The sequence below is a fragment of the Rhinopithecus bieti genome, unplaced genomic scaffold, assembly GCF_001698545.2.
Source record: "Rhinopithecus bieti isolate Rb0 unplaced genomic scaffold, ASM169854v2 scaffold_17184, whole genome shotgun sequence".
Lineage (NCBI taxonomy): Eukaryota > Metazoa > Chordata > Mammalia > Primates > Cercopithecidae > Rhinopithecus > Rhinopithecus bieti.
This window is the reverse complement of record NW_016809106.1, coordinates 2344400-2356532: the sequence shown is the minus strand read 5'-3', so window position 1 is coordinate 2356532 and position 12133 is coordinate 2344400. Positions and strand designations below refer to the sequence as shown.

Below are 12133 nucleotides of genomic sequence, written 5' to 3'. Positions count from 1 at the left end.
TTTAATTTATTTTGAGACTGTATCCGTGAATGGAATTGCTGGCTTATAAGGTAGACATGTGTTAAACTTTAATAGAAACTGCCAGTTTCCCAATGTGGTTCTTCCATTTTACACTCCCACCTGCTGGGAACATGAGAGTTCCACACCCTTGCCAACATTTGGTATTGTCAGTCTTTTTAATTTTAGCCATTCTGGTGGGTGTATGGTGGTATCTCATTGTGGGTTTAATTTGCATTTCCCTGTGACTAACGATATCGAGCCCTTTCACATTTGTAAAAGGTTATAATTTAAATTTTGTACATTAAAAAGAGATCAAGTTAGAAGACGTTAATGAACACCTGCAGAACAGACATGCCAAAGCCCAGAATGTCATGTGAAAGCCACTGCCCTGACAGCTATGAGTCAGACAGACAGATGTCAGTTTCAGTTACACCTTAAATCACAAATGAGTTGCCAACTCAGTTTAAAAAGAATAGGGTTGGGGGGCATATATTTAAAGAATATTTTGAAAATAGAAGAAAATGGCAAGGCTCTCTCCTCCCACACCAGCTCCCACCTGAGAGCCAGATATTTAGCAGGAAAATCTGATCACGACGCTTTCTAAGACCCTGCGAGATTCTCCACCAGCTTTGGATGCACTTCAGCCTCCTCAGCCCTCTGTGGAAGCCCGTCCTGACACAGAATTCCCCACTCGTCAGCTCCATGCCTTTGCACATGCTTGCCTCCCGCCTGGGACACGGTCCCTCCACTCTCCCTGGCGCTGCAGACCTCCCTCCTCTGTTGCTTGGCTAAGGAGGCACAACCTGGCTGGATGCCGACTCCTCCCAGCCTGGGCCAGTTGCCAGTCATCTGTGCTCCCACCGTCCCCTGGGCCCAGCCTGGCGTGGTCATTGTTTACTTCTCTGCCTCCTTCCCCAGACTGAATGTCCTGAGGGGAGGGACTTGCATTTCAGCGATCTTTGTATTTTCAACACCCAGCCAGCGACCAGTGAGGCTGCTGATGGTGAATAAATGCTCGTGGGTGATGACAACAGCCAGCTGAAAGCGGTGCAGCCCTCCTCCCTGCGGGGCATGCTCTCTGTGGATGTGCTGGTTTAGTCACACACATTTTAAGTGTGACGACACCTATATATTCTTAAATCTGTAAGACAAAGTACACGCCACAATATCTCGAGATCTGCCCTTCTGTGACCACTCCACCCCAGCCTGTGACAAGAGGCTGCCGTTTCCCCCCACGGGGCCGGGGATGACTCTTGGGTAGAGCACCCAGGAGCTGGTGCAGATGAGAACAAGACCAGTTAGGGGGCATGTGAGGGAGTGCTATAGGCACCAAGGCCAGGACTAGGCAAGAATTTATTTGGATTTGTGTCTAGCAGAGACTGGGCGGGACAAGAAGGTGGGCGCATTTCCCCACTGAAAGAAAGCCAATCAAGTGAAAATGAACAAGAACAGAAGCTGAGCTCTGTGTCCTGTGTCCTGTGTCCCTGAAGGGGTGACTGAGCAGCCTCCGTGCCTGGGTGTAGAGGTGACACCACCACTGTCCATCCCGAAGCCTCACCCAGGGCATCAGCATGGCATGCTCACACTTTAGGTCCTGTAGACAAAAGTCATTACAGGCTCCCAGCCAGGAGCCTAGGCTGAGGCCGGAGAGTCTGCATCTCTCACACGCTCCCAGGGGACACTGATGCCGCTGGTCCTGGGACTGCACTATGAGTGGCCAAAGTCAAACCTGCGCCTGGCAGAAAACAGTAAATAGGTCATTTGGCTCAATCATTAGCCAGGTTGTTAATTCTGCATCCATTAGGTTGGGTTGTACTAAATTAGGCCACACTTTTTGTGAGGTAGACCAGTATTTGTGCATGACAGGCCTGATATTTGTGAAAACATTGCCTTGAAGATAGTTGGAGAGTTTTATTTCTCGTGAGTGGAACATGCTGTCGTCTGAGAGCCTGCCTCAGAGCAGCTGGCTGGGAGCCTCCGGAGTGGAAACCACTTGGCAGAGTAGGTAAAAAATCCAAAAAGGGTTTCAAGTCTTTGAGTCTGAAACAAATGGACAATGTAGATTCCTTTCTTGAAATTTTATGCAGCGTTTTGCAAGGAACTTATGAAGCTAATCATAGTCCATAGATCCTGAAAGATCCAATTTGCTTGTCATTTTTTTTTTTTTTTTTTTGAGACTGTGTTTCAGTCTGTCACCCAGGTTGGAGCGCAGTGGCATGATCACAGGTCACTGCAGACTTGACCTCCCAAACTCAGGCAATCCCTCTGCCTCAGCCTCTGGAGTAGCTAGGACTACAGGTGTGCACCACCACACCCAGCCAATTTTTGTAGACAAGGGGTTTTGACGTGTTGCCTAGGCTGGTCTCGAACTTCTGAACTCAAGCCATCCTTCCGCCTCAGCCTCCCAAGGATCTGGGCTTATAGGTGTGAGCCACTGTGCCCAATCTGATTGTCTATTTATGTCCTCCTCTCTCTTTCTAGAAAAGGATGGGAAGCAGCTTTCTGTCTTCTGTAGTTTTCTCACAGCCCGTGAACCTACTTGTACACAGCTACAGTTAAGCAGGAGACTAGGAAGCTTCATCAGAATTTTTTCATCCTTAAATTTTTTTTTTTTTTCCCTCACCTAGGCTGGAGTACAGTGGAGTGATCTCAGTTCATTGCAACCTCTGCCTCCCAGGTTCAAGTGATTCTCCTGCCTCAGCCTCCTGAGTAGCTGAGATTATAGGTGTGCACCACCATGCCAGATTAATTTTTGTATTTTTAGTAGAGACGGGGTTTTGCCATGTTGCCCAGGCTGGTCTTGAACTCCTGACCTCAGGTGATCCACCTGCGTTGGCATCCCAAAGTGCTGGGATTACAGGGGTGAGCCACTGTGCCCAGCCTCCATCCTTAAAGGTGTTGTATTTTCTGATTATTAAATAAAAATAGATGTTCATTGTAGGGGAAAATGAGGCTTTTTACAACTTTTATAACCTCCTTATTCAGAATCAATTACTACTGAAGGTTTAGTGCATTTTCTTTCTTGTTTTTTGTAGTGCATTGTTAATAGATGATTTTATATAATTTTTTAAATGTATATTTTTTATGGTAATTTAAGCCTTTCCTCATGATTAAAATTCTTCAGTTTCACTGATGTTTGTGAAAATACCTCAGTTTCACTAATGTTTGATAACATGTAAGATTATACAATAGAAAAGGGTTTTCTTTTTTAACTTTTAAAATAATTTCAAAAGGAATGACTTTTTTTTTTTTTGTTTTTTTTTTTTTTTTTTTTAAGATGGGGTTTTCACTCTTGTTGCGCTAGGCTGGAGTGGCATTGGTGCAATCTGGTGCAGCTGTAACCTCTGCATCTGGGTTGCAAAAGTGATTCTCCGCTGCCTCAGCGCCTCCCAGGTAAGCTGGTTACAGTGTGTGTGTGCCACTACACCCGGCTAATTTTGTATTTTTAGTGGAGACGGAGTTTTACCATGTTGGCCAGGCTGGTCTCAAACTCCTGACCTCGTAATCCACCCGCCTCGGCCTCTCAAAGTGCTGGGATTACAGGTGTGAGCCACTGTGCCTGGAATTTTTTTTTTTTTTTCCCTCAGATGGAGTCTTTCTCTGTCACCCAGGCTGGAGTACAGTGGTGTGATCTCAGCTCACTGCAACCTCCACTTCCTGGGTTCAAGTGATTCTCCCACCTCAGCCTCCTGAGTAGTGGGGACTACAGACATGCGCCACCACACCTGGCTAATTTTTGTATTTTTTGGTAGAGATGGGGTTTTGCCATGTTGACCAGGCTGGTCTCGAACCCCTGACCTCAAGCAATCTTCCCACCTCAGCCTCCCAAAGTGCTGGGATTACAGGTGTGAGCCACTGTGCCCTACCAAAAGGAGAACATTTTGGAAAAAAAAAAGAGAAAATATAGCACTTTCCTGATGTCTTCTGGGAATATAGTGAAATCCAGAGAGGAAATTTTCTTAGCTGATTTGTGGCATTAATTATATCTAATCTAGCTGCACCTAACATCTAGTAGATCTCAATGGCTATTAATAAAATACTAATGTGTTTTATTTCATTATATATTATCTTGTATAAGCATATATTCAACTTTAATGAATGATCCAGTTCATGGAAATTGTGTGTTAATATGACAGGCTTTGGAAAATTGTGACTAGATTTTGTCATTATTCTATCCTTGTAGAATGTTTGTATTAACTAATGCTACATGCATCACCCCAAAACATAGCGGTTTAAAATAATAATTATCATTTCTTTTCTCTCACAGCGTCTATGGCTCGGGAACGTGGGAACCTGGTTGGGCAGTTCTGACTGAGGGTTTCTCGTGAGTTGCAGTGGGGATGCTGGCTGTGGCTATAGTTGTCTGAAGGCTTGACTGAGGCCAGAGGGTCTCCTTCCAAAGTGGCCCTCTCTCGTGGCTGGCACATTGGTGCTGGCAGTTGGCTAGGGGCCTCAGTTCCTCTCCCTGTGGGTCTCTCTTGAGTGTCCACAGGGCATGGCGGCCAGCTTCCTCAAGAGCCTATAATCCGGGAGACCAGGGTGAAAGGTGCAAGATCTTTTAGGATCTGGCCTTGGGAGGCATACACCATTAATCCTGCCATATGGGGCAGGATTAAGCCTTGATTCAGCCCTGATTCAGCATGAGAGGTGATCACCAAGGATGTGAATACCAGGAGGCAACAAAGACCATTGAGGCCATCCAGGAGGCTGGCTGCCGAAACTGTGGTTGTGAATATTAGAAGTACAGGGTGCAGAATGAATAAGAATATTATACTCATGAGCTCTTTCTCATTGAGTGAGTTTCTTTCTTTCCTTTTCTTCTTCTTCTTCTTCTTTTTTTTCAATGAGCTGGAGTTTTGTTCTTGTTGCCCAGGCCTGGAGTGCAGTGGCAAGATTTCAGCTCACTGCAACCTCTGCCTCCCGGGTTCAAACGATTCTCCTGCCTCAGCCTCCCAAGTAGCTGGGATTGCAGGCACTCGCTATCATGCCCAGCTAATTTTTGTATGATTAGTAGAGACGGGGTTTCACCATGTTGGCCAGGCTGGTCTTGAACATCTGACCTTAGGTGATCCGCCTGCCTCAACCTCCCAAAGTGCTGGGATTACAGGCATGAGCCACCAACCCTGGCCGAGTGAGTTTCTATATTCTGCTCTTCTACTCTTGCTAGTTCCTTTAAGTTCTCTGTCAAGCTTTGTCCATCCATTGTAAAAATTCCAAGCTTAATTTCGAAAAGATTAAGTGAATCAATGGTCAGAAGAACATGTAATTGTTACTGACAGTCACTGCCTTCAGGTCAACTGTTAACAGGCTTCGTTTTCTTTCATCACAGAACGCTTGTACGATCACTGCGTGGAAACCATTCCCTGTGTCGGGAAAATTAGGCGAGCCTCTGAGATAGAAATAGATTAGGTATATACGTGAACTTGGTAGACGGATTAGAGTTGAACAAAGTAGTAGTTTCATACATTACTAATCTAAAATCATAAATCCCAACAAGAGGTTTGCAGTGATAATAAGATTTACATTTTATGCAAAATTTAGTCTAAAGGGAAATTGTTTCGAATTACTGACAACCTTGAATTTATCAAATCCTAATTACAGGGCTACAAGGTGACCCCATGTTGGAAAGAATTATCTTGATGTATTTTACATATTTATTTATTTTATTAGTAAAATGTCTTATTTCTTTATTTAAAACAGTTTATTAGGCATCTCTATTTGAAACAGAAAAGCATAGATAAAAATACAAATATTGGCCTGTCGCAGTAGCTCACGTCTGTAATCCCAGCACTTTGGGGAGGCTGAGGCAGGCAGATCACAAGGTCAAGAGATCGAGACCATCCTGGTCAATATGGTGAAACCCCGTCTCTACTAAAAATACAAAAATTAGCTGGGCGTGGTGGCGGGCGCCTGTAGTCCCAGCTGCTCTGGAGGCTGAGGCAGGAGAATCGCTTGAATCCTGGAGGCGGAGGTTACAGTGACCCGAGATCGCACCACTGCACTCCAGCCTGGGCGACAGAGAGAGACTCTGTCTCAAAAAAATAAAAATAAAAATAAAAAAATAAAAAAACACAAATATCACCTGTAGCACTGCTGCCAACATAACTTTATTTGTGTAATTTAAAAATATGTGACCTCAAAAGGACATTGAAACAGACCCAAAATCTATAATAAAATCCCCAAAGACTCCGCCCTCTCAGTATGTGCCTTGATGATGGCCACTTAAATTTCCTACCTCCCCTTTCAGAAAAACGAAAGGCCTTTTACGAATATAGCCATGCCAGAGGCACGCACACATTTTAGAAGTTCACACGAGAAGAAACAATACGATATCAGCTCCTCTGACCTGTGGTTACCATTATTACTTCTCACCAGAGACTCTCCTGTGAAGATCTTCCCACATCAGCACGTGCATCACAATTTCATTCCTGTCTTGGGTGAGTGACATCGTGTCCCATGGCATATATTTATTTATTTTTGTTGTTTTTGAGACAGAATCTTGCTCGTCACCCAGGCTGGAGTGCAGTGGCACGACCTCGGCTCACTGCAACCTCTGCCTCCCAGGTTCAGGTGACTCTCGTGCCTCAGCCTCCCGAGTAGCTGGGATTACAGGCGTGCACCACTGCAGCCAGCTAATTTTTTGTATTTTTAGTAGAGGTGGGATTTCACCATGTTGGCCAGGCTGGTCTTGAACTCCTGACCTCAGATGATCCACCTGCCTTGGCCTCCCAAAGTGTTGGGATTCCAGGCAAGAGCCACTGTGCCTGGGTTCCAGAGCATGTATTTCATTAGCCAGTCATCTCTTGATGTATGTTTTATATTTGGGTGTTTTTCAGGCTGTGTAGTTACAGGTCTTTGTACAGATACAAATCTTTTGACTTCCTGTTCTTTTTTTTTGAGACAGGGAGACAGGGCCTTTCACCCAGGCTGGAGTGCAGGGCCATGATCATAGCTCACTGCAGCTGATTCCTGGGCTCAAGTGATCCTCCTGCCTTAGCCTCCAAAATTGCTGGGAGTACACATGTGTGCCATTGCACCTGGATAGTTCTTAAATTTCTTTTTAGGCCGGGCACGGTGGCTCAAGCCTGTAATCCCAGCACTTTGGGAGGCTGAGATGGGCGGATCACGAGGTCAGGAGATCGAGACCATCCTGGCTAACATGGTGAAACCCTGTCTCTACTAAAAATACAAAAAACTAGCTGGGCGAGGTGGCGGGCGCCTGTAGTCCCAGCTACTCCGGAGGCTGAGGCAGGAGAATGGCGTAGACCCGGGAGGCGGAGCTTGCAGTGAGCTGAGATCCGGCCACTATACTCCAGCCTGGGTGACAGAGCAAGACTCCGTCTCCAAAAAAAAAAAAAGAAAAAAAATTTCTTTTTAGAGATAAGGTCTCATTACGTTGTCCAGGCTGCTTTTGTACTACTGGGCTCCAGCATTCCTCCCGCCTTGGCCTCCCAAAGTGCTGGGATTACAGGTGTGAGCCGCCGGGCCCAGCTCTTGACGGACTGTTGTCTCTGAAGTGAATTCCTCAGAGTGGAGTTCTTGGGTCCACTTTCATTTTTTTTTGAGTTTGGCTCTTGCTTTCAGATCTATATTGTTCATCCCCAGATCTGGGGGCACCTGCTGAGAGTGATACCACACTGGAAGGGAGCTGCGTCTTTGAGGTCTCTGGGGACCTGAAGTCATTTCCTTTCCTGACTGTAGAGGAAACATAAAAGGCTTCAAGCTCATGGCACTGCATGTGGCCCTCAGTTTAGAGTAACCTGGGCATTATTCCGGGTAGGACGCGCTGACCCACTTCAGGGCTGTGTGCTTTCATTCAGCAAATGCTTATTGAGCGCCTTGTAGCTGTCAGGCACTTGGGAAACAAAATTAAAAAGATGTGATCTTCCTCCACTTGGAGCTTATTGTTCAGTGAGGGCTGGTGTGTGAACGGCAGCCCCGTGAGACCGTCAGAAAATGGGCATCAAAGGGCATGGGCCATACTGGCAGGAGACTCAGAAATGTGGAGGCCGACTTGGTGATAGGGTCAGGGGCAGGGAGGATGGGCCTTGCCGGCGGAGGCCACTGCACCTGCAAAGGCTTTGAGGCCTGAAAACATGAGGCACGGCACCTGGGGGAACCCAGACCACCAGGGGCTTGGTGTCGCCATGGGGGAGTTCAGAAGCTATGGCTGCAGCACGCTCAGCCGCTCAGTGGCGCAGCACAGGACCATGGCACCCAGACTGCTGGGTTCACCTGGTGTAAAATAGTTTTGGAATAGGTGGCATGATGTGATTGCTAAATTATTGTTTTGCAAGCTAAGAAATAAATTAAAAAGTCATAATGCATGTCTTTATTTATTTATTTATTTATTTATTTATTTATTTATTTGTTTTTGAGACAGGGTCTCACTCTGTCACCCAGCCTGGAGTGCAGTGGTGCGATCTCGGCTTACTGCAACCTCCACCTCCTGGGTTCAAGCAATTCTTGTGCCTCAGCCTCCTGAGTAGTTGCAATTACAGGTGTGCCTTACCATGCTTGGCTCATTCTTTTGTATTTTTAGAGACAGGATTTCACCATGTTGGCCAGGCTGGTCTTGAACTCCTGACCACAAGTGATCCACCCACCTCAGCCTCCCAAAGTGTTGGGGTTAAAGGCATGAACCACCATGCCCAGCCCATTTTATAAGTATGTTTTGTGCCCAATCAAGTAGCAAAGACATAATCTTAAAATAAAGGACAGTTCTTCCCAAGGGGAAAAAAAAGTAGGCAACCTGACACATGCATAGATGATGTACGCTACTGTTACACGCACACACACACACTCAGAATAGACTGTGTTGCTGTGATAACAATCCACCTCAAGTCTCAGTGGCTTAAAATAACAAAGGTTTGCCTCTCACTCATTCATGCTCTTGTGCACGGGCTGGAGGGGGCAGGGCTCTGCTCTCTCTGCCCTCACCCCAGAGGCCCAGGCTGGGAGCCGTCCCATCTCTGAGCTTCATGGGCAGTCAAGACAGAGAAAAGGGAAGGTGGCACATCGTCCACCGTCTCTCGAAACTTCCTCCTGGAAGCGACACCTGCTATTTCACTTACATTTCATTACCCAAAGCAAACCAGATGGTCAAGTCAGAACTCAGAAAGGGTGGGGAAATGCAATTTTACTGAGAGGCAGGAAGAAATAGATAATGGAATAATGCCAGTGCGTACTGCAGCTGAATCCAGTGCAACTGAATAGTCCTGGTTCTAACAATTAAAAAGACTTTGTGTGTGTACTTTCACCAGCTTCTTCACAGACCGTCGCCCATACTTGAATGAATCTTCCTCCTGTGCATGCTACTGTATAGGATAAATGGAAGAGAATGGAGGGTGTTGTCAGGGACATTTTTGAGGAATACTGAGGTCTACTTGGGGCAGTGAAACACACTGGACGATGAGCTTCCAGCTGCTTGTTTTCCTGCTGGACTCTCTGTGAGTTCATCTTCTTATTTATAGCTCCTTGCTACTGAGTACCTCCCAGCAGCAGCAGCTTCCTTTAGCCCTCTCTAGGAGGAGCACAAATGCCTATTCCTGGCAGTCTGGGCATGTCGTCTTAGGTGTCCTCTGGTGACCTATGGTCTGGTGTTTTGCACAGTCTTCTTCACCACGTCTTCTAGGAGGATTGAGAACTGAATTTGATTTTTAAAACGAAGCTTGGTAATCAAGAATAGTAACAGCAGGCTGAGTGGGGGGGCTCACGCCTATAATCCCAGGACTTTGGGAGGCTGAGGCGGGTGAATCACTTGAGGTCAGGAGTTTGAGACCAGCCTGATCAACATGGTGAAACCCTGTCGCTACTCAAAAAATACAAAAAAAAAATTAGCTGGTCGTGGTGGCGCATGACTGTAGTCTTAGCTACTCAGGAGGCTGAGGCAGGAGAATGGCGTGAACCCATGAGGGTTGCAGTGAGCCGAGATTGCGCCACTGCACTCCAGCCTGGGCGACAGAGCGAGACTCCGTCTCAAAAAAGAAAAAAAAGAGCCATGGCAGTTCTGAAGGGGAAGAGCAAGGAAAGTTTCTTCTCTGCAAAACACAGGGCTGCAGTATGGAATCAGGATTGCCTTGGGGCCAAAGTAGATTGCTAGACCAAGGGAAGCAACTCTCAGTGCATTCGTGTGTTTATGGGGAGGTGGGATGTGCTTGAGCATGCTGTTACTACCAATGGCAAAAAAATGCATGTGTTCATATATTGTGCTAGGAAAACAGAAAAAGGTAAATTTAAATTTCCATAATAAAAACCATGGTGGATTCAAGACCTCACTGTGAAAAAAAAATAAACTTCGAAACTTTTGAAATTAAATACAGAGGAATATCTTTAGGGTTTTTGAATAAGAGACATTGGTTAAACACATGACAAAAAGCATTCCCATAAAAGAAAAGATTAATAATATGACTGCATGGAAATGTAAAATGGGGGCCGAGTGTGGTGGCTCACACCTGTAATCCCAGCACTTTGGGAGGCAGAGGTGGGCGGATCACGAGGTCAGGAGATCGAGACCATCCTGGCTAACACAGTGAAACCCCATCTCTACCAAAAATACAAAAAATTAGCCGGGCGTGGTGGCGGCGCCTGTAGTCCCAGCTACTCGGGAGGCTGAGGCAGGAGAATCGAGGGAACCCGGGAGGCGGAGCTTGCAGTGAACCGAGATGGTGCCACTGCACTCCAGCCTGGGCAACAGAGCGAGAGTCCGTCTCAAAAAAAAAAAAAAAGAAAGAAAGAAAGAAATGTGAAATGGGATGGTAAATGAAAAAGCAAGTGGTGTAGAGAAAACAATGGCAACACCCTTGACAGAGCTTCAGGGGCAACATTGACAGAGGCACCTACTCTCTGTGGTGCCTGAGAGGGAGCACCTCTTTAAATTTGGTGTCCCAGGGCCTCCTTTGCCACATCTTAATGTCAGTCTTGGGCACCAGTGCCATCCTGATGCCAGCTTTAGTGTCCAGGGTTGTGTTGCCCAGTAATGTAGCTGGTAGCTCCAAGTGGCTGTTGAACACAGTGCAACTGAGGTGTGCTGTAAGTGTAAAATATGCACTAGATTCATCCCCCAAAAGTAAAATAGCTCATTAAAATTTTTCTATTGATTGCATTTTGAAATGGTAATATTTTGGATATGTTGAGTTAAATACAATATATTTATTAGGATTTCATTTGGCTTTTATTAATTTGGCCACTAGAAAATTTAAAATTATCAGCCAAGGGCAGTAGCTCACGTCTGTAATCCCAGCACTTTGGGAGGCAGAGGAGGGCAGATCATTTGAGGTCAGGGGTTTGAGACCAGCCTGGCCGACATGGTGAAACCCCATTTCTACTAAAAATATAAAAATTAGCCAGGCATGGTGGCAGCTGTAATTTCAGCTACTTGGGCAGCTGAGGTGGGAGAATCGCTTGAACCTGGGAGATGGAGGCTGAACCTGGGAGATGGAGGCTACAGTGAGCTGAGATCGTGCCATGGCACTATAGCCTGGGTGACAGAGTGAGACTCTGTCTAAAAACAAAAAACAAACAAAAAAAAAAAAACAAAAAAGAATTCATACTGATCAATGAGGAAGAGACAAAGAAGCCAATGGGAAATGGACAAAAGACATAATTAAATCCTTTAGCAAAGAGGAAATCCAGACAGCCAATAGATACATGGAAAGATAGCCAGTCTTACTGGCAATCAGGGGAATGTGAAGTGAAAACACAGTAACAGTGTTTACGCCTCCGATTGGTGAAGATGCAAAGGTATTGGGAATTGGTGAGAATGAAGAAAAACTGTAACATTCACCCATGAGTGGTGGAGTTGAAGTTGTTACAGCCGCTTTGGAGAGGACTTTGGCTCATGTTCTACCCCTGGCTTGTCCACTTAGAGCACTGGTTCTCTCCTGGGGACAATTTTGCTTCCCAGGGTGCATTTGGCAATGTCTGGAGGCATTTTGGGTTGTCATAAATGAGGGTAGAAGATGTTCCTGACATCTAATGGGTAGAGGCCAGGGATTGTATAGTACAGGGCACAGCCCTCCCAGAATAAAGAATTATCTGGGCCGGGCGTGGTGGCTCAAGCCTGTAATCCCAGCACTTTGGGAGGCCGAGACGGGCGGATCACGAGGTCAGGAGATCGAGACCATCCTGGCTA

At 46.1% G+C, this 12133-nt stretch overlaps 1 protein-coding gene and 1 long non-coding RNA gene across 2 annotated transcripts in view; both read left to right on the top strand.

Annotated features, from left to right (window-relative positions):
• Positions 1 to 12133, top strand: part of ANKRD33B (ankyrin repeat domain 33B) — a 104889-nt gene that overhangs the window by 40555 nt on the left and 52201 nt on the right. The gene's annotated exons all lie outside the window — the stretch shown is intronic.
• LOC108539688 (uncharacterized) overlaps positions 1703 to 12133 on the top strand; it is a 16502-nt gene continuing 6071 nt past the window's right edge. Inside the window, exons 1-2 of the long non-coding RNA XR_001888463.1 lie at positions 1703 to 2001; positions 6248 to 6437. This is a non-coding gene — a long non-coding RNA (uncharacterized LOC108539688). The remainder of the gene's footprint in view (positions 2002 to 6247; positions 6438 to 12133) is intronic.